This window comes from Tamandua tetradactyla, chromosome 4, assembly GCF_023851605.1.
Source record: "Tamandua tetradactyla isolate mTamTet1 chromosome 4, mTamTet1.pri, whole genome shotgun sequence".
In the NCBI taxonomy this organism is placed as follows: domain Eukaryota; kingdom Metazoa; phylum Chordata; class Mammalia; order Pilosa; family Myrmecophagidae; genus Tamandua; species Tamandua tetradactyla.
This window is the reverse complement of record NC_135330.1, coordinates 112,010,569-112,032,241: the sequence shown is the minus strand read 5'-3', so window position 1 is coordinate 112,032,241 and position 21,673 is coordinate 112,010,569. Positions and strand designations below refer to the sequence as shown.

The 21,673-nt window shown below is 39.6% G+C and overlaps 1 pseudogene; it reads right to left on the bottom strand.

Annotated features, from left to right (window-relative positions):
* Positions 1-584: 584 nt before the first annotated feature.
* LOC143679278 (dnaJ homolog subfamily A member 1-like) lies at positions 585-2,415 on the bottom strand (annotated as a pseudogene).
* Between the last annotated feature and the right edge of the window lie 19,258 nt (positions 2,416-21,673).

Below are 21,673 nucleotides of genomic sequence, written 5' to 3'. Positions count from 1 at the left end.
CAGATAAATGAAGACAGAGCTATACAATAAGAATTGTCAGTCCTTGTAAAAGACTGGAGAGTACCGTAGAGGCACCAAGAAACTGACACTTAAAAAAAAAAAACAGGAAATATTTTATCAAGAAAAGGACACGTAAGTAGTCTTTTTTCCTTTACAAATTAAGTGTTGTTTTTTCTTAATGCCAGTTAAATACAGTTTTAATTGCATAGCTTAACCATGAAGGATCATACACAGAAGTCAATACATATACCTATACCTAGGAATTTCACTCTAAGCTAGACCACATATACAGTGAAAAGAAATTACAAGGTATGGCCTGACAAATGCTAAGGAGATATTTCTTTTTTTTAAAACCAATCATTTTTACGAGTATTGAACTTCATCTAATACACTGAAGTCATCACACATACAGGGCAAAGTGAGAGCTTTTATATTTGAGTTTACACTTCATTTAACTTTTAAAACACTACTGTGGTTGAGTGTTAAAAACAATAGCAAGTAGTGAACATATTATGGTTATAGTCCTTCATTATTCACTGTAGCATAGATGAAATGCCATAGTGAGTGTTATTCACGGGCCCCAACTAAGAGGTTTGACACTGAACTCCACCTCTGGGGTGATGGTCATTGTCATCTGCTTCTCCACTGTTATGGCATCATCTTTCCTGATTGGAATCAAAGCCTACCAACTCTACCTGATCCACTCCATCAGTTTCTTTTATTTCTTTCCTCTCAGGTAGGAGTTGTTCCAACAAAGACAGTTTATCAGGACAGAGAAAGCCATTCTCAGGAAAGTTTACTTTAAATTTGGTGATTAGGCGACCCTTTTCACATGGCCTATGATAACTCAGCATGCTTGTAGTTAGCACACACTTGATGCCTCCATGCTTGACAATCTGACCTGGATGAGAAACAATGACTATGGTTGGTTTGTCACAAGTGGATATTGGCTTTTGGAAGCCACACAATGCTTCAACCAGCTGTATGTCCATGCACATGAAAACGTCTTCTCCTCATCAAGTAACAATACCATCATCTTCCTGATCTAAAACAATGATAGTATCTCCTGGCTCCATTCCTGGCTATTGGTTTCCTTCACTGTGGCTTGTTATCTTTTGGACATCTTTCATGCCTTTGTCAAGATAACTTCTAGAATCTTCTTCTCCCAAACTATCTTCTTCCATTGTAACTTTTACATTTATCTTTAGGACTAATCGGTTCCTCATGACCCCAGTAATCCATGCACACAGACTGAATTTGCTGAACTATTCCAAGTCCTATCTGATGAATTCTTATTTTCATTCCAGTATCTCAGCAATTGGGAAAACAACTCTGTTGCTCCTTTTCTTTTTTCTTTTTTCCACCTTGACCTTTACATTTGCCTCAAATCATGTTCTTTTTTTATATACATTTTAAAATTTATTTTAAAAATATTTTTATTGACAAATCTTCATACACATATAGTCCATACATGTTGTACAATCAATAAATGGCTCACTGTATCATCACATAGCTGTGTATTAATCACCATGATCATTTTTAGAACATTTGTATTACTCCAGAAAAAGAAAAAAGAAATAACTCATACATGCCGTACCACTTACCCCTCTGTCTCATTGACCACTTGTATTTCAATCCACCCAATTTGTTTTCCCCCTTATCTCCCCTCTTATTTATTTATGTTTTATCTATATATTTTTACTCATCTGTCCATATCCTGGATAAAAGGAACATCAGACACGAGGTTTTCACAATCACACAGTCACATTGTAAAAGCTATATTGCGATATAGTCTTCTTTGAGAATCAAGATTACTGGAACACTCAGCAGTTTCAGGTACTTCTCTCCAGCCACTCCAATACATCATAAACAAAAAAGCGATTTCTATATAATGCATAAGAATAATCTCTAGGATAACTGCTTGACTCTGTTTGACATCTCTCAGCCACTGATACTTTATTTTATCTCATTTCTCTCTTCCCCCTTTTGGTCAAAAAGGCTTTCTCAATGCCATGGAAAATCACATTCTTTTGCAGGGCTAGTTTTCTTGTTGCACCATTATATATATCTTCTAAGATTACTTAGAGCTGATGAACAACATTTTTTACCTCTCCTTTCTCTATGCATCCTTCCACCACCTCCAGAAAACATATCAAAGATGTCCTTGGAGGAGTCAAAACCTCCACCTGCTCCACTCTTTTTGATGGCCTGTTCTCCTTTGTCATATAATTCTCTTTTCTTTGCATCAGAGTGCACTTCATAAGCTTAAGAAATCTGTTTTAACTTCTCACCTTCATTTGTATTCTTATCAGGGTGGCATTTCAAAGCATGTTTCCTGTAAGTCTTTTTCCACTCTTCCTGACTGGCATTGGGTTTGACCCCCAAAACAGCACAGTAAGTGGTTTCTTTCACCATTTTCTACAGCCAGTAAGCAGACCAAGGCCAGTGACAGGGAGTGGGAAGGAGCACGTTTCTGTGTGCAGCTCAGGCAGCCGCCACTCTTCACCACTTAAGTGGTCTTGAAAGATGAGCGGCTGGTCTTCTGAGGATCCAAGGGCATGAGGATGGAAAGGACATCAGAGAGGTGAGGCTGGAGAGCAAGACAAAGGTTAGATCCTGAAAAGCTATAGGTGCTCCTTGGACTTGACCTGCCAAGCATCATGGTCTTACAAAAGAGTTTCAATTTTTGATCTCCTTTATATTCCTTCTCTTTCTTTAGAGTAACTCCATAGGACCTCTAAGTGCATATCCTGGCTACTGACAGAGAAATTACAACCAGCTTGACTACATCTCTGGCAGGTGGAATATTCTGATTTCAAATTGCTGCAAGACATAGCTAAGATTAGAAGCACAAGGAAACATTTTTTTCTCCAGAGAGAAGCAAAATGTTCTTTTGTGAATAAACATTCCCTTGGACCACAAAACTCATCTCATTTCTTTTTTTAACAAAATTCAAGGCCACCAGAGGGAGATAGATTTCACTTTTCTTGCTTAAGGAGACCAGACAACTGAATGTCACAAAGTACAAAATGAAGAGGTCAGGGTGGGAGGGAGCTCTTTTTGCTTATTACTTTTGTCTCTAATAAAATGAGACGCATTTATCTTCCTATTATTTTACATGAATGTGTGTAGTGATTTATTTTCCAAATTTCCAATCTGGGTTTAAAACAAAACAATACATTAAGTATTACTTTTTGCAATTGGATACAGGCTCAGTTTCAAGGACTGATGAATGAAATAATAAACCTTCCAGACTAACCTCTTGTCTCTGTTCAGAGACAAACTGCCTATGCCTGCTTATAGGTTGTTGGTTTATTTGTTCATTTATCTCTTCATTTAACAAATATAATTTTTGAGGAATCTGCAATGTGCTGGGCAAGTTGCTAGTTGATGAAATACAATGTTGATAAGACTTGACTCTTGCTCTCAAGGAGTTTAGAGTTTGGGGGAGTCAGGCAGACAAACCAAGAAAAAGCAATGGCATCTGGTCATTGTTTAATGAAGACATTTCAAGCAAAGGGCTCTAAGTCTCCCTTAGATTATATGTCTCCGTCAAAGCACTAAGGTGACAGAGATGTTATGGGAAGAACAGTGGCCTGGGTGGTTTAAGCAGCTTAAGTTTGGGTCATGGGCTTCTTCATGAGTCACATCACCTCTTGGACCTCAGGTCACTCATCTCTGAATAGACACTCTTGACAATCTGAAAGCCATTTTGATTTCAATGTCAAGGGCTTTCCCAGTGACTATTTCTGACTCCCTTTGACTGAACGATGGGAGGAGAGGCATGATAGGAGGAAAGGCATGGCAGAGAAGACATGCCTGCTTTTCTTCTCTCTGGACCCAGGAAGGTAAGGTCAAAAGTGTTCAGACAACAGGCTATCTCTGCTGGGGCAGTTCACCCCTTTCCAAGGTAAGTTCTAGCATCTAACCACAAAACAGCCTTTAGTTGTTCCTGTTTATTGAGCAGGAATCTTGTCTCTCCTGCGGGAATGAAAACACATTCATCACCTACGTATCACAAGCAGGGGCGACCAAGAGCATGAAGGCATGCTGCTTCCTTTCCCTGCTTTACCTGAGAGAGCAGCAAAATGGAAGGCCAGGAGTAAAAAGAGTTGTGTGCCGAGGTGTTTAGAGCCTGAATACTCCACTCATGCAGTTTATCAGAGACCAGGAAATCAGGGATGGAAAATGTGGTCTTAATTACCATGCAAAATTGCTCAATGATATGGCTGGGAGGAATTAGATTTCCAGAAGGAAGAGAAAATCAAAACCAATTGATTCAAACAGAATTTTGTGCCTTATTCAAATCTAGACTACAGGCATGTAAGCAACCATGGGCTCAAGGCATTCCTGCTGGAAACCTGACAAGGAATATACTGACTTTGAGAGCATATGCCAGACCCACCCACAATAAAATAATATGGTTTTACTTTCAAAGTGCCTCAACTGTGAGACATTCCTAGAGGTTTGGAATTGTCTAATTCCCTGCTCTCCCTGAAAACTCTCTGGAGGTAAGAGTGAGAATGCAGAATTGGGCTCTTGGTACAGTTCACTGCTAGGCTAAAGAATTTTGCTTTAAGAGTGACGTCATTGATATAAAGCTCCACTTTTTCTCTAATTGAAATGGACTAGTAACATGTGATTTCAAATCATACACTCTCAATACATACAGCCAAAAACAAACCAGGTAGTTCCAATAGAAAACAGATGGCATTCTTTTTGCTCTCATTTCTGAAAGAACAGTTTAGTAGGTAGGTGTCCATAAACAATTGCACAATCTCCAAAAAATCATGACATCTCTAATCTTGGAGCACAGTACGACCATTTATGATGATAAGCCAGGTATGGAATTTATCCACAAACATGGGTGTATTAACCATGGTTACAGGTTTTCATATTTTCTAAAGTCAAGCTGACTCTTACCTGAGCCCACCTAAGAGGCAGGGAAACTTGGTCTTAGTCTGATTGCTAGCTGCCTCCCTCTCACACAAATATCTGAGAAAGGGCCCTCTCTCTTTAGTCTTTAAATAGAGCTGGCAAGACCCTCTTTGTTCAAATCCCTTGAGGGTCCTTCTGATCTTTCTTTATCGAGCTTGAGCATAAGGTCATGGTCTGGTATGGGAGCCCCAGTGTAGAATGCCAAGCCTCTCTTGGTATTCACAGCCTGAGCTTGACTGCTACTATACTGGTCCATATCTAAAACACCAGTACCTAGTTCTAAAACATCAATACCCTGATCACAGGCTTAGATTTCACAGCAATACCAAACTGCTGTAGAGTTTCTTAATACTTGCTCTCAATTTCTGTGCATACCTTGGGCTGGTTACAGTTCTGCTAGTGTGACCCCACACTTTGATTAGTGCTTCCTCCAGTACTTTTCCAAGTTTTGGTAGCTCTCTAAAAGTTATAGAAAAGGAGGTGAAGTCTCTCATCCTCCTTCTTCTCCTTCTCACAAGCATTCTACATCTTCATCCATAGGCAAATTTTCCCTCCAAACTTGGGAAAAAGTAATCTTATCTTCCTTTGTCTATATAATTAATCTCTTCTGCCATTCCTTGGAGCATTGCTATAGCAGATGTGTTGATTGCCTACCCAAGGCTCTTTCTTGCTTATAGGATCCCAAACATTGGGGGAACCTATCTGTGCCACTTTGAAGGTATTATATACCCCCCCAAAAGTCATGTTTTAGTCGTAACTCAATCTTATGGAGACAACCATTTTTTTAAAACCTGATTCAATATTGTAGGTTAGAAACTTTTGATTAGATTATCTACACAGAAGTGTGGCATGCCCAATTGTGAGTGTGACCTTTCGATTATATGGAATGTGACTCCACCCATTCCAGGTGGATCTTGATTAGTTTACTGGAATCCTTTAAAATATTTTGGAGAAATGACAGAAATAAATGAAGCCTCAGAGCCGACAGAAACTTCACATCAGAACTGACACAGATGTGGAAACATGGAAAATAGAGACATGGATGTTTGGAGATGCTTGGAGCTCAACAGATGTTGCCATGAGATGTTAAGCAAGCAAGAACCTGGAGAGAGCCAAGGGAAGCCAAGAAATGAAAGCCAGTGCTAGAGAAGTAAAGTAAAGAAACCCCACAAGAACAGAGGCTGAAAGCAACAGAGCCCAGGAGGAGGGACCAGCAGAGGCCAGCCATCTGACTTCCCAACTGACAGAGATGCTCCTGGTCCATTGCCTTTCTTGAGTGAAGGTAACCTCTTGTTGGTGCCTTAATTTGGATAGTTCCATAAGCTCAGAAATGTAAAATTATAACTTATTAAATTTTCCTATTAAAAAGCCATTCCAGTTCTGGTATATTGCATTCTGGCAGCTTGCGAACTAGCGCACTATCTTTCAGAAAAGGTGACTTTTTAAGATATACTGTTTTCTCGGAGGGCCATGGTGGCTCAGCAGGCAAGAATGCTTGCCTGCCATGCCAGAGGACCCAGGTTCAATTTCTGGTGCCTGCCCATGTTAAAAAAAAAAAAAAAAGATACTAATTTCTAAACTGTACTTTATCATCATACCATCTTCCCAATTAAAAAATAGACAAAAGAGTTGAATAAACATTTCTCTAATGAAGATATAAAAATGGCTAATAAGCACATGAAATAATTTTCAACATCATTAGTCATTAGGGAAATGCAAACCCAAACCACAATGAAATACCAATTCTCACCCACTAGAATGGCTATTTAAGAACAAACAAACATAGCAATAGAACATAAGTGTTGACAAGGATATGGAGAAATTACATCGTACATTGTCAGTGGAAATGTAAAATGGTGTAGCCACTAAGGAAAACAGTTTGGTAGCAAATGTTAAACATAGAATTATCATATGACCCAGAAATTCTACTCCTAGGTATATACTCAAAGGAACTGAAAGCAGGGGCTCAAATGGATTCTTTTTATACCAATAGCAGCATTATTCACAATAATCAAAAGGTGGAAACAACCCAACTTGTTCCTCTTTATGAAATGAGGAGAGAAGGCTAGCAGACATCACTATGTGCCCTTCAAGTTGAGAGAGATATCCCAGATTTCATCAGCCCTTTTCTTTGGAGTTAAGGTAGCTTTCTCTGGGTGCATAATTTGGACATTTTCATGACCTTAGAACTATAAACTTGCAACTTACTAAATTCCTTTTTTAAAAGCCATTCTGTTTCTGGTATATTACATTTCAGCAGCTTACAAATTAAAACACATAATGACAGACATCGGATTAGAAGTTACCAGGGGGCAGTGGGAACGTGTGAAGAGAAAATGGGGAGTTACTGCTTTATGGGTACAGAGTTTCTATTTGGGGTGATGAAAAAGTTTTGGTAGTGGTTGTGATGATGGTAATATAATTTTATGAATATAATTAATGCCACTGAGTTGTACAACTAATAGCTATTAAAATGTACAATAATAACTGTTAAAATGGCAATTTTATATTGCATATATGTCACCCAATAAAATAACATTTTTTTAAGGATACTGTTCAGCACATGAAGTTTTGGGGAAGATTAAAATAGGTGACATATGTAAACCAAATGGTAAGTTTTCCTTTAATCTTTCTAAAACTTTGAAAGCAGTTGAAGATTCCTGTCACTGACATCCATGACATCGATGCCTGATACAGGTTGTACATTCAGATATCTATTCTTTCCCCACCTCTTCTCTCCCCCTCTCCTTTTGCCTCCAACTCTCAAGTTTTACCTCTTTTAAATAGTCCCTTCTACTTTTCTCCATATTCTGCTTCCTTTTTTGGAATAAAATAGAAGAAATTATATTTCCCAGAATCCTGGTGGATAGGGTCTTCTCTGTGATTAGATGCTTTATGGATACAGAGTTTCCCATAGGTTGGGAGTGCAGATGGAATGAAACAGTCAAGTGCTGTGCTCGAATAATATGTTATACTGCAGACCTTAAGGGAGCAGTTGAGGAGAAGCTAAGCACCATGGAGAAGAAAAGCAGGAGAGGAGTCTGGGAGAGACAGTGATTGAGAGAACCACTATTGGGGAGAATTTGTAAAGTTGCATTTTTAGGGGACTATCATGAATCTCTCCCTTGAATCTTCCTTTTGGGGCATTCAGTAAATTCTCCTTTGCTCACTCCTTCCTCTGGTGCAAGGGATTATTTTTGGAGATCTCCCAAGTGGCCCTCTGGGGTTTGACAGGGTTGGTAAGAGGTGGAAGTAGAGATGGCATTAGGGAAAAATCAGACATCTGGAAAGATGCATCTTCCCTTTACTTGATGATTCATTAACTCACTGTTATCTGTTTTCCTCATGAGCACACTCCAGGATTCTCCCATCATATTTCCTTCTCTGGTTCTGTGTTGGCCCCACTCCCTCCCTTCACTGCCTTGAGGCCTCTACTCTTTCCCTCTGCCAAAGCTCCTAGCCTCAATCATCATGCTTGTAGACAGTAGAATGAATTGTAAGTTGTTTGGTACAAAAGAACCAACAATAAAGTATTAATAATATTTATTGAGTATTTACATATAATAATATGAGGCTAGGTACATTACATACATGATTTAATTTAATCTTTCAAAATCTGTATGATAAATACTGTTGTTATTGCTGTGCCATGAATGAGGAAACTGATATTCACCTGTTTGATATTCTTTGGACTTGGACTATCACTCCCAAAGAGGCCACTGGTTCAACTCTGGAAAGTATATTAGGCAGCGGCATGATGAAGGGAATGCCTATTGAGATTTCCATCCACCTTCATTCTTTTGTTGCAGATTTTTTTAAAAAATGGAATCTTTGTAAGTTATTAAAATTGTCTGTGGTGAACCTCAGATCCTCAGGTCATCTTTCTTTTCAGTCTCAGTATAATTATTAAGCAATAAAGCTGCCATAAGAAAGCAAATTTGTTGTAATTAATACTGCATTATTTCCATTTATTTTTCCCATTTTCCTGCTTATGCTGCTTTGGAATCACAGTGATTTTCTTGTCAATGTAGAGGTCAGTGGCAGAATAGAAATGTCTCTATGTTTAAGTCCTACTCTATTTTAAAGGAATGATCAGTAAGAATTGTTTCAATGCTAGAGACTGTGCATGAAAACTGCACTATAAAGCAAAGTTTCATATTTAAAAATTGTTTTGAATATATTATACATTTCAAAAAAGACTAGTAATTTGGTACAGATAAACATGACTCATATTTTGATTTAGAAGACATATGTTTAATCCATCTGAGAGTTTATGGTAAAATGTTCATCATTTTCTATTTGCTTTTGCTAATTTGAGTTCATTTATTTTGTTGGTATAATTGCTATTTTGCCATTTCTTGACTATTTTATCATCAAAAGGTAAAGAAAATAGTGGGGCAGAATCTCACCACCAGATTTCAAGTCTTAACAGTGATCAAGGCAGAGTAGTTTTGGAGAAGGGACAGACAAATGGAACAATGGAAAAAAAATAGAGAGTCCAAAAATAGGCCCAAACATATTGAATCAATTGATTTTTGACAAAGATGCAAAGGCATTTCGATGGATAATGGCTAGTTCTCTCAAAACAATATCCTGCTGGAACAACCTGATATTCATACACAAAAAAATAAAAGAATCTTGATCCACATCTGATGCCATATCCAACAATTAACTCAAGACAGACCAAAGATAATACCATAAATGTAAAACCTACAACCATAAAACTTCAGAATAAAAATTTTGTGACCTTGGGTTAACCATCAATATTTAAAAAATGATACCAAAGGCCCTATCCATAAAAGAAAAAATGATAAACTGGACTTCATAAAAATTAAAAATTTCTACTCTTTGAAAGATGTTAAAAGAATGAAAAGACAGTCATAGATCACAGGAAAGTACTTGCAATTAACATATCTTATAAAGGATCTATGTTCAGAATATTTAAAGAACTCCTAAAACAATAATGAGGGGATTCAAGGGTAGTTCAGTGGTAGAATCTCTCCTTCCATGCAGGAGACCTGGGTTTGATTCCTGGCCCACACGTGTCCCTGCCGCCCCCTGAAAAAAATTCAACAAATGGTGCTGCAATAACAGAATAGCCACATGGGAAAAGAATGAAATGTGACCCCCAGCGTACAGCATACAAAACAAACAAACAAACAAAAGCTTCAATAACAAGAGATCAGAGAGGTGGGGCAAGATGAAGTCACAGCAAGGAGTGGAATTTAGTCCATCCTGTGGGCAGCTAGTGAATAGCAAGAAACTGCATGGAACAACCATTTTGGGGGCCTCAATGACTGGACACACATCCTACACCAGTCTGGAATGGTGGAATGCCAAGACCCCACATAAAAATGTAAGTCTCCTAAGCGACAGAGGCTGATGTTTCTACCCCAGGGGAATGAGAAACCTGATCCACCCACAGAACCAGCCACTCAGCTAGGCACCTTAAACAGCGGCCCTCCTGGGTACTAAGAAGAGCCACCTTCCTGGGTGCCATTCCAGGTGCAAGAATAGCCACCCCAATGGGCACCGAGAACAGTCACCTTGCAGAGCAGAGAGAACAGTGGCTCAGTTGGTGCCCAAAAAAAAGCCTCACCACTATGTGCCATCTTTCTCACCAGCTGCCACAGCCAGGGAGAGGTGGGACTGAGGAGAAGAGATGGCTCAAGAGTACCAGCTGTTAGTAAACCTCGAGTAGAATGGCACCTCCACCATTAAATCTGGGTCTCGGTTTGGCAAGTAATTACTGATGAACCAAATGCAAAAGGGGACCTTTAAGGCAAACCCCAGCAAATACAAAACCTTAGACGAGTCAAGGAAATCAACTTACAAAATAACCTCATCAAGATAAACAGTGCCACGAACATAATAGTAAATCACAAAGCATGTGAAGATTCAGACAGATATGGCCTATCCAAAATACAGAGGGAACATGGAATTAAGAGCAACTAATCAAGGATGCTCCAAATGACATAAAGAATATCAAGAAGACACCGGATTCCCTGACCATGCACCACCACCTCCACCCCTTCCACCAAAAAAAAGGAAGACACTGGAAGAGTATGAAGAATAATTTGAAAGAATAAATACAAAAATAGCAGATCTCACCGAGATGAAAGATACCGTAGGCCAAATAAAAAATATTCTAGAGACACACAACTGCAGATTTGAAGAGGTGGTAGAAAGAATATGAACTAGAAGGCAGGATGATTGAACTCAAATGCACATAAGAACAAATGGCAAATAAGATGGAAAAAGGGAATGGGATTTCAGGGAAATGATGGACAATACAAAGAGCACAAATACAAGAATCTTCAGTGTCTCAGAAGGAGAAGAGAAGAGTAAAGAGCTAGAAAGGTTAGTTGAAGTGATAACGGGGGAAAACTTCTTAAATCTTCCTAAAGACATAAATATGCAAATCAAACTAGCTCAATGAATCTCAAAGAGAATAAATCCAACTAGAAATACTCCAAGACACATACTATTAGACAGTCAAATGTTGAAGAGAAGCAGAAAGTCCTGAAAACAGCAAGAAAAAAGCTATCTACTACACACAAGGAAACCATATAAGACTGAATTCTAACTACACAGCAGGCACCATGGAAATGAGAAGGCAGTCCTATGATATATTTAAGATTTTGAACGAGAATGACTTCCAGCCAAGAATTCTTTATTTGGCCAAGTTGTCCAAAACTGAGGGAGAGCTTAAAATTTTCAAAGACAAACAAAGGCTGAGAGAATTTGCCAAAAAGAAACCTATCCTGCAAGAAATTCTAAAAGGAGTTCTGTTGGTTGAAAAAGAAAAAAACAAAAATGACAGGAGAGCGGGGTCTGAAGGAGGGCACAGAATTAAAGAGTATCAGTAAAGGTAACTTAAAGAATAAAAACAGAAAGGAGGGAAAGAATATGCACAGATCTGATAAATAAAAATTAAAAGGATAAGATAGTAGGTTCAAGAACTGCCTTTACAGTAATAAGTTTGGATGTTAACAGACTAAACCCACCAGTTAAAATATATCAATTGGAAGAATGGATTTAAAAATGCGATCTGTCTATATTCTCCTTATATGAGACATCTAGACCCGAAGATATAAATAGACTGAAAGTGAAAGATTAGAAAAAGATCTTCTACACAAGCTGTAACCAAAAGAAAGCAGGAGTAGCTATACAAATATCAGATAAAGTAGAAATGAGAGGGGAGTTGTTTCCATGGCTTCTAAGAAATTAAAGTCATAAGAGGATACTATGAACAACTATAAGCCAACAAACTAAGCAAGTTGGATGAAACAGACAAGTTCTTAGAAACACATGAACTACCTATGCTGACTCAAGATGAAATAGAAAATCTCAACAAACCAATTACAAGAAAAGAGATTCAATCAGTCATGAAAAATCTTCTTACAAAGAAAATCCCAGGGCTAGATGGCTTCACAGAAGAATTTTATCAAACATTCCAAAAAGAACTAAAGATGGCAGGATAGGATAGGTCAAGTTCACCTCTTATCCAAGGAATAGTTAGAGTAGTGACAGAAAAACAGCCAGGATACTGATTCCAGGTGTAAATGACCTAGGAGGGTTTTCTACGCCCCCAGGGAGGCCCTGATTGAAAAAGCAGAAGAATTGAAATGCAGAGAACCAGAGACCATCCAGCTAGTGCAAGCAGCCTAATGTACGCCTTTCCAAATGGAACCCCAGAGCTCTCAGGAGTACATGAACAGGGAGACAAGGACAAGGAAGTAAGCCAAACTACATTCCTTAAACGTGCTACCCTCATGCGCACCACCCCAGCCCCGCAACCTGCGACTCCCCCCACATCCCACACACCTGAACCCCATCACCTGCCCCCTCACTGCATTCCAGGCACCCCCACTCCACATCCCTCCTTGTGCATCCCTGCCCCAAACGCCAACCCCACTCATATATGCAAGTCTGTCCCAGCCAGACCCACCTCTCCAGTGCAAGCAAGCAGTCTCACCCTACCCCTCCCAAGATCTGCATACCTGTGACCAACTCCTCATCTCACCCCTTGTGCTGGTTTGAAAGGAAGTATGCCCCCTAAGAAAAGCCATGTTTTAATATGGATCCCATTTCTTAAAGGTAGAGTAGTCTCTATTCAATGCTGTGTATTTGGGACTGTGATGGGATCATCTCCCCGGTTGATGAGATTTGGTTAAGAACGGTTGTTAAACTGGATTAGGGGATGACATGTCTCCACCCATCTGAGTGGGTCTTGATTAGTTTCTGAAGTCCTATAAAAGAGGAAACATTTTGGAGAATGAGAGACTCAGAGAGAGCAGAGAATGCTGCAGCACCACGAAGCAGAGAGTCCACCAGCCAGCGACCTTTGGAGATGAAGAAGGAAAACGCCTCCCGGGGAGCTTCATGAAACAGGAAGCCAGGAGACAAAGCTAGCAGATGACGCCGTGTCTGCCATGTGCCCTTCCAGCCGAGAGAGGAGCCCTGACTGCGTTTGCCATGTGCCTTTCCAGATGAGAGAGAAACCCTGAACTTCATCGGCCTTCTTGAATCAAGGTATCTTTCCCCAGATGCCTTTGATTGGACATTTCTATAGACTTGTTTTAATTGGGACATTTTCTCGGCCTTAGATCTGTAAACTAGCAACTCATTAAATTCCCCTTGTTAAAAGCCATTCCGTTTCTGGTATATTGCATTCCAGCAGCTAGCAAACTAGAACAGATTTTGGTACCAGGAGTGGGGTGCTACTGCTGCAGTTTGCAAATACCAAGCATGTTGGAGTGGCTTTTTAAATGGATATGGGGAAGATTCTGGAAGAGTTGTGAAAAGCTTGATAGAGAAGGCCTAGAATGTTTTGAAGAGATTGTTGGTAGAAATGTGGACTCTAAAGACACTTCTGATGAGGCCTTAGACAGAAATGAGGTCCGTGTTATTGTAGACTGGAAGGAAGGCGATCCTTGTTTTAAAATGGCAGATAATCTGGCAAAATTGACTGGTAGTTTTGGCTGGAAGGCAGATTTTAAAAGCCATGAACTTGGATATTTAGCAGAAGAGATCTCCAAATTAAATGTCGAAAGTGCAGTCTGGTTTCTCCTTGCAGCTTATAGTGAAAAGCGACAGGAAAGAGATAAGCTGAAAACTGAACTCTTGAGTAAAAAGAAACCAGAAGTTGAGGTCCCAGAAAATTCTGGGCCTACAGAAAGGGAGACTACAGAGTATAGTGTGGATTTAACCAAATGTGGAACCAGCCAGCCAATTCAGAGAAAGTCAGGATCGGACATGGAGTTATCCAGGAAAGATTTGTGGAAACTCCTTATGTCTGATGGGCATGATCCAAGGCTACTGCATAGAAAGCCAACGAGAGTGCTGTGGGACCTGTATAAACAGAGCCGCTGCCAGTCTGGACTGAGGGGTTCAGAGAAGGGACACATTGGAGGAAAAATAACTTCAGAGGCAAAACCGTGGAGGCTGAGGTCTGAAGTCAGGAAGCCTCGGGCCAGGAGAGTGGACCCACCCAAGCCCGTGGAGAGGGTGAGTTTGCCCCAAAGGCAGAGAATGGGCCTTCCACCCCATTGCAGTGGAAGAGTCATGCCGCCTCAGGCCTTGGAGAGGGTGAAGCACGTTTCTTGGGGTTGGGGGAGAGCCTGGCTGCCACCACATGGAGGGGCTGAGCGTGTGCCCCGGAGATGGCAGAGAGCCCGGGTGCGGCCCCAATGCTTGGAGAGGGTGGAGCCGAGAGAAAGGTGGTCTCCCCAATATCCCCCAAGGTTGCATTCAGAGAGAGGCAGGCGTAGGCATTTGGAAAGGGTGGGACTGCCACTTTCTGAAGCCCTGAGGATAAATGACTCTCAGACTTTGAAAACTAATGGACTTTGCCCTGCAGGTTTTCGAAACTGTACGGGTCCGGTGACCCCTGTGTTCCTTCCTCCCTATGGAAATGTGTATATGTATCCTATGAATGTTCCTCCTTTATATGTTGGCAGCAAATAATTTGTTATGAGTTTTCAAAGGTCCAGAGCAAACGGAGAGAATTTTGCCTTAGGACGGACCATGCCTGTAACTGACTTGATGAGATTTTATACTGTCTTCAATTTTGTACTTCATTTGTATTGCTATTGAAAGGTTTAAGGTTTCTGATATTGTTATGAAGTTAATATATTTGTATATGGGAAAAACATGTCTTTTTTACGGGCCAGAGGGTGGAATGTGCTGGTTTGAAAGGAAGTATGCCCCCTAAGAAAAGCCATGTTTTAATATGGATCCCATTTCTTAAAGGTAGAATAGTCTCTATTCAATGCTGTGTATTTGGGACTGTGATGGGATCATCTCCCCGGTTGATGAGATTTGGTTAAGAACGGTTGTTAAACTGGATTAGGGGATGACATGTCTCCACCCATCTGAGTGGGTCTTGATTAGTTTCTGAAGTCCTATAAAAGAGGAAACATTTTGGAGAATGAGAGACTCAGAGAGAGCAGAGAATGCTGCAGCACCACGAAGCAGAGAGTCCACCAGCCAGCGACCTTTGGAGATGAAGAAGGAAAACGCCTCCCGGGGAGCTTCATGAAACAGGAAGCCAGGAGACAAAGCTAGCAGATGACGCCGTGTCTGCCATGTGCCCTTCCAGCCGAGAGAGGAGCCCTGACTGCGTTTGCCATGTGCCTTTCCAGATGAGAGAGAAACCCTGAACTTCATCGGCCTTCTTGAACCAAGGTATCTTTCCCCAGATGCGTTTGATTGGACATTTCTATAGACTTGTTTTAATTGGGACATTTTCTCGGCCTTAGATCTGTAAACTAGCAACTCATTAAATTCCCCTTGTTAAAAGCCATTCCGTTTCTGGTATATTGCATTCCAGCAGCTAGCAAACTAGAACACCCCTCATCCCTGTTCCCTTGTAGCAGTCACCTGTACATCCAGGCTGCAGGCACTCACCTTCATACCCAGCACACACCTGCACCCAGCACTCATAGTTGATCAACACCATCCAGTCCCTCCTGAGCTCTGCATATGTACACATCAGCATCCAGCCCTGCAGAAGCATGCATGAGCATGTGCCCAATCGTGCCACACTCCCTCATCTGGGTAAGCACTGAACTGTGCATCCAGGCCATACCTGCCCACAGCCTATGAGGGCACAATCTTGCCCCACTGTCCCTGAGTAACCCTATCATCAAAGGTGCACAGCAAGGTCCTGCCCTCCAAACCCACACACCAGCACAGTGACATCCTCCCTGCCAGACACCCACATATCTGTGCACTGACCTCTTGACCCCTGTACCCCACACTCTCTGCCCTGCACACATGCACAAACTTGCCCCACCCCACAAGACAGGTGCCCTTCTCCTACAACTGGCAGGTGCTCTCATACACATCTGTGCCTCATGGCCTCTGCCCTACACAAGTGTGCATGCCTACCCAACCCCTCCCATGTCTATGCACCTATGCTGGGGCCCCACCCACCTGTCATGATCCACCCCTGACACATGACCTGTGGCCTCCACAAACTGTGCCTTGCCCCTACACACTCATACATCCCCATCCTGGACCTGTGGACCACTCCCCCTGTATAGGGACACACCTGTGCCCTGCCTTCCCTATGCCCTTACTTCTGTGCCTTGTACCACACACTCTGACACTCATAACCTACATGCTTCACTTGCCCATCTGCATCCTGCCCACAAACCAGACCCAGCATATCTGCTCAGCTACCCCGCCTGGCTCCTGCTGCACCCTATCTCTGTGTTTTCCATGCCACACCCTGCTCCTGCACTCCAAGGTCTGACTGAGCTGCACTTTGCCCTCACAACCCCCACCCCAAACCTTTACAACCCCTCAACCTGCACCCCATGCTCACAGGCACAGCATAGTGTTCCTGACCTGTAAATATACCTGCACCAAAACCGGTCACCCACCCTATACCCCATATCCTGCTCCACAAGTAAAATGCTTTAGACTACTGAAGGAAAGCAACTTCCAAAGTAACCCTATCAAGATATTTACATGCCACAAAGATAACAGAAGATCACTAACCATTCAAAGATGCAGACAGATATAGCCCAATCTAAGGACCACATTAAAACACTGGAAGAGATGAAGACTTTGGAACAACTAATCAAAGATGTTCATATAACTCTAGTAAATATAATCAGTGGGATGGCTAATGACATAAAGGGGATCAAGAAGACACAGGAAGAGCATAAAGAGGAATATGAAAGAATAAATAGAAAAATAACAGATATAACAGAGATTAAAGATGCTATAGACAAAATCAAATATACCCTAAGACACACAACAGCAGATCTGAAGAAGCAGAAGAAAGAATTAATGAAATAGAGGATAGGACAACTGATTTTGAACACAACAAAAAGCAGATGACAAAAAAGATGGAAAAAATTGAATTGGATCTCAGGGAAACAATGAACACAATCAAAGCACACAAATAGAAAGAATCATTGGTGTCCCAGAAGAAGAAAAGAAGAGTTAAGGGCTAGGAAGATTAGTGGAGAATATTGTGGGGGACAACTTCCCAACCTTCATAGAAGACATAAATATGCAACTCAAAGAAGCCCAACAAACTCCAAATTGAATAAATAAAAATACTCCTACACCAAGATGCATACTAATCAGTCTGTCAAATGTTGATGAGAAGCAGAAAATCCTGAAAGCAGCAAGAGAAAAACAACTTACTATATACAAGGGAAGCCACATAAAACAGTCCATACTATTCAACCAGCACTTTGGAGGTGAAAAGGCAGTGGTATGATATATTTAAGATCCTTAAAGAGAAAGACCTCCAGCCGAGAATTCTGTACCCAGCCAAATTGTCCTTCAAAAATGAGGGAGAGATTAAAATTTTCACAGACAAGCAAAGGCTGAGAGAATATTTAAATGAGAGACTGTATCTACAAAAAATTCTAAAGGGAGTTCTGCCACCTAAAAAAAAAAAAAAAAAGAAGACAGGAGAGAGGTCTGGAGAAGGGCACAGAATTGAAGAGCACCAGTAAGGTTCACTTCAAGGATAAAAAGAGAAAGAGGGAATAGATCTGATGAATAAATCCAAGGAACAAGATTGTGGATTCAAGAAATGCCTGTACAGTAATAACTTTGAATGTTAATGGACTAGGCCTACCAATTAAAAGATACAGATTGGCAGAATGGATTAAAAAATATAATCTGGCTATATGCTGCTTATAAGAGACTAATTTTAGACACAAATATACAAATAGATTGAAAGTGAAAGGCTGGAAAAAGAGGTACCACACAAACTGTAATAATAAAAAAGCAGGAGTAGTTATACTAATATCAGACAAATAGAATTTAAATTTAAAGATATAATAAGAGACAAAATGGACACTTTATTTTAGTAAATGGGATAATTAACCAAGAAAAAATAACAATCATAAATATCTATGTTCCCAATCAAGGAACTCCAAATACATGAAACAGACATTGGCAAAACTGAAGGGAGAGATGGACATTTCAACAATAATACTTAAATACACCACTCTCCTCTACAGATAGAACAACCAGACAGAGGATCAACAAGGAAATAGAGAACTAAAACAGTCTGATAAACGAATGAGACTTAAAGACATATATAGGTTACTACAGCCCAAAACATCAAGATATATTTCTCTGCTAGTGCTCATGGAACATCCTCCAAGATATATCATATGCTGTGGCACAAAACAGATCTTTATAAATTTAAAAACATTGAAATTATTCAAAGCACTTTCTCCTATCACAATGGAATGAAGCTGGAAGTCAGCAACCACCAAAGAATGAGAACTTTCACAAATATATGGAATTTAAATAACACACTCTTAAACAATGAATGGATCAAAGAAGAAATTGCTTGAGAAATCAGTAGTTATCTAGAGATGAATGAAAATAACAACACATTAAAACTTATGGGATGCAACAAAGGCTGTACTGAGAGGGAAATTTATTGCATTAAATGCCTATATTTAAAAAGAAGAGAGAGCAAAAATTGAGGACTTAACTGTTCAGAGGGAGGAACTTGAGAAAGAACAACAAACTAACCCCAAAGCAAATAGAAGAAAAGAAATAACAAGGATTAAAGCAGAGTTAAATGAATGGGAGAACAAAAGAACAATAGAAAGAATCAATAAAACCAAAAGTTGGCTCTTTAAGAAAATCAATAAAATGTATGGGCCACTAGCAAGGCTGACAAAGAAAAAAAGAGAGAGCATGTAAATAAACAAAATCAGAAATGGGAGGGGGGTCATTACCCTGAAGAAATTTTTTTAAAAATCATAAGAGGATGCTATGAACACCTATATGCTAACAAACTAACAACATAGATGAAATGGACAAATTCCTGGAAACACACAAACAAGCTACACTGACTCAAGAAGAAATAGAAGATCTCAAGAAACCAATCTCAAGTAAAGAGATTCAATCAGTCATCAAAAATCTTCCTGCAAAGAAAAGCTCACAGCCAGATGGCTTCACAGGGGAATTTTATCAAACATTCCAAAAGGAGCTAATACTAATCTTGCTCAAACTTTTCAAAAAAAATTGAGGGAAAAGGAACACTACCTAATTCATTTATATGAAGCTAAGATCACCTTAATACCAAAACTGGGTAAAGATGCTACAAAAAAGGAAAACTACAGACCAACCTCCCTAAAGAGCATAGATGCCATAATTCTCAACAAAATATTAGCAAATAGAATCCAATGGCACATTAAAAAAATTATACACCCCAACCAAGTGGGGTTTATACCAAGAATGCAAGGATGGTTCAACACAAGAAAATCAGCTAATGTAATACAGTGCATTAGCAAATAGAAAGGGAAAAATCATATGACCACCTCTATTGATGCTGAAAAAGCATTCAACAAAATTCAATATTCTTTTCTGATAAAAAAAAAAACACTTCAAGAGATAGGAATTAAAGGTAACTTTTTCAATATGGTAAAAGACATATACGAAAAACCCATGGCCAGCATCGTATTCAATGGTGAGAGGCTGAAAGCTTTCCCCCTAAGATGAGGAATGAGACAAGGTTGTCCTCTGTCACCACTATTATTCAGTATTGTACTAGAAGTTCTAGCAAGAGCAATCAGGTAGGAAAAAGAAATAAAAGGCATCCAAATTGGAAAGGAAGAAGTAAAACTTTCATTATTTTCAGATGACATGACACCATTCGTGGAAAATCTAAATAAATTTACAACAAAGTAACTTGAGCTAATAAACAAATTCAGCAAGGTGGCAGGTTATAAAATTATTGTGCAAAAATCAGTAATGTTTCTATGCAAAAACAATGATCTAATTGAGGAATCAAGGGAAAAAATCCATACAAAGTAGCAACTAAAAGAATCAAGTATTTAGGAATGAGCTTCAATTTCTGGTGCCTTCTCATGCAAAAAAACAAGACAAAACAAAAAAGCAAACACCTAGGGCAGTATATAAGATTCTATAAAGGTTCCATACACTAGGATAATTTTCCAGAATCCTACAACCTCCAGATGGGTCCCTGGACCAGATAAGTCTGAAATGCAGTGGGGTCAGCTGCTCCAGAACATCAACTAGTTCCACCACCCCCCATCCCATATTATTGACAGCCACTTGCAACATGAAAAAGTTAGAATGGTCATAGCCCAAATATCCCTAAAGAGTGGGTAAAAGATCAAAATTGATGGTGGAGTTATACAGAGAAGGTAGGGTTTAACAAATGAGTATGAGTGCTGAATTGATACTTCTTTTAGTCTCCAGTACCTTAGAGCAGCTAGAAATAAACCTAAAGTGTGGAATTGTAACCCACACCAAACTCTGAAATCAGTTTTACAACTAATTGTTGTGATGTACTTTGAAATATTTTGCTTTTTTGTATACATGTGATTTTTTACAAAAAAGAGGAGGAGGAGTGTAACAGAGAAGATAAGAGTTAACAAATGACTATGACCGCTGAATCATTGTATTGCTATTTCTGTTGGTCTCCAGTGTCTTGGAGCAGCTAGAAGAAAAAATGAAAAATTGTGGAACTATGACCCATATCAAATTTTAAAATCTGTTTATAACTACTTGTTAAAATGTACTTTGAAATTTATTGCTTTTTTTGTATATATGTTATATTTCACAATAAAAAACAAAAGCAAAACAAACAAAAAAGAACTAACACTGATCATGTTCAAACTCTTCTAAAAAATTGAGGAAAAAGGAATGCTACCTAATTTGTTTTATGAAGCTAACGTTGTTCTAATAACCAAAACTGAATAAAGATGCTGCAAGAAAGGAAAACTACAGACCAATCTCCTTACTGAATATAGATGCAAAAATTGTCAAAAAAAATACTAGCAAATAAAATTTTCAACTTCCTTGGCTATTAAGGAAATGCAAATCAAAACCACAATGAGATATCATCTCACACCCACCAGAATGGCTATTATCAATAAAACAGAAAACAGCAAGTGTTGGAGAGGATGTGGAGAAAGAGGCATGCTTATCCACTATTGGTGGGAATGTCAAATGGTACAACCATTGTGGAAGGCAGTTTGGTGTTTCCTCAGGAAGCTAAGTATAGAATTGCCATGCGACTTGGCAATACCATTGCTAGGTATCTACTCAGAGGACATGAGGGCAAGGACACAAATAGACATTTGCACACCAATATTTATAGCAGCATTATTTACAATTGCCATGAGATGGAAACAACCCAAATGTCTATCAACAGATGAATGGCTAAACAAGCTTTGGTATATATATATGATGGAATATTATGCAACTATAA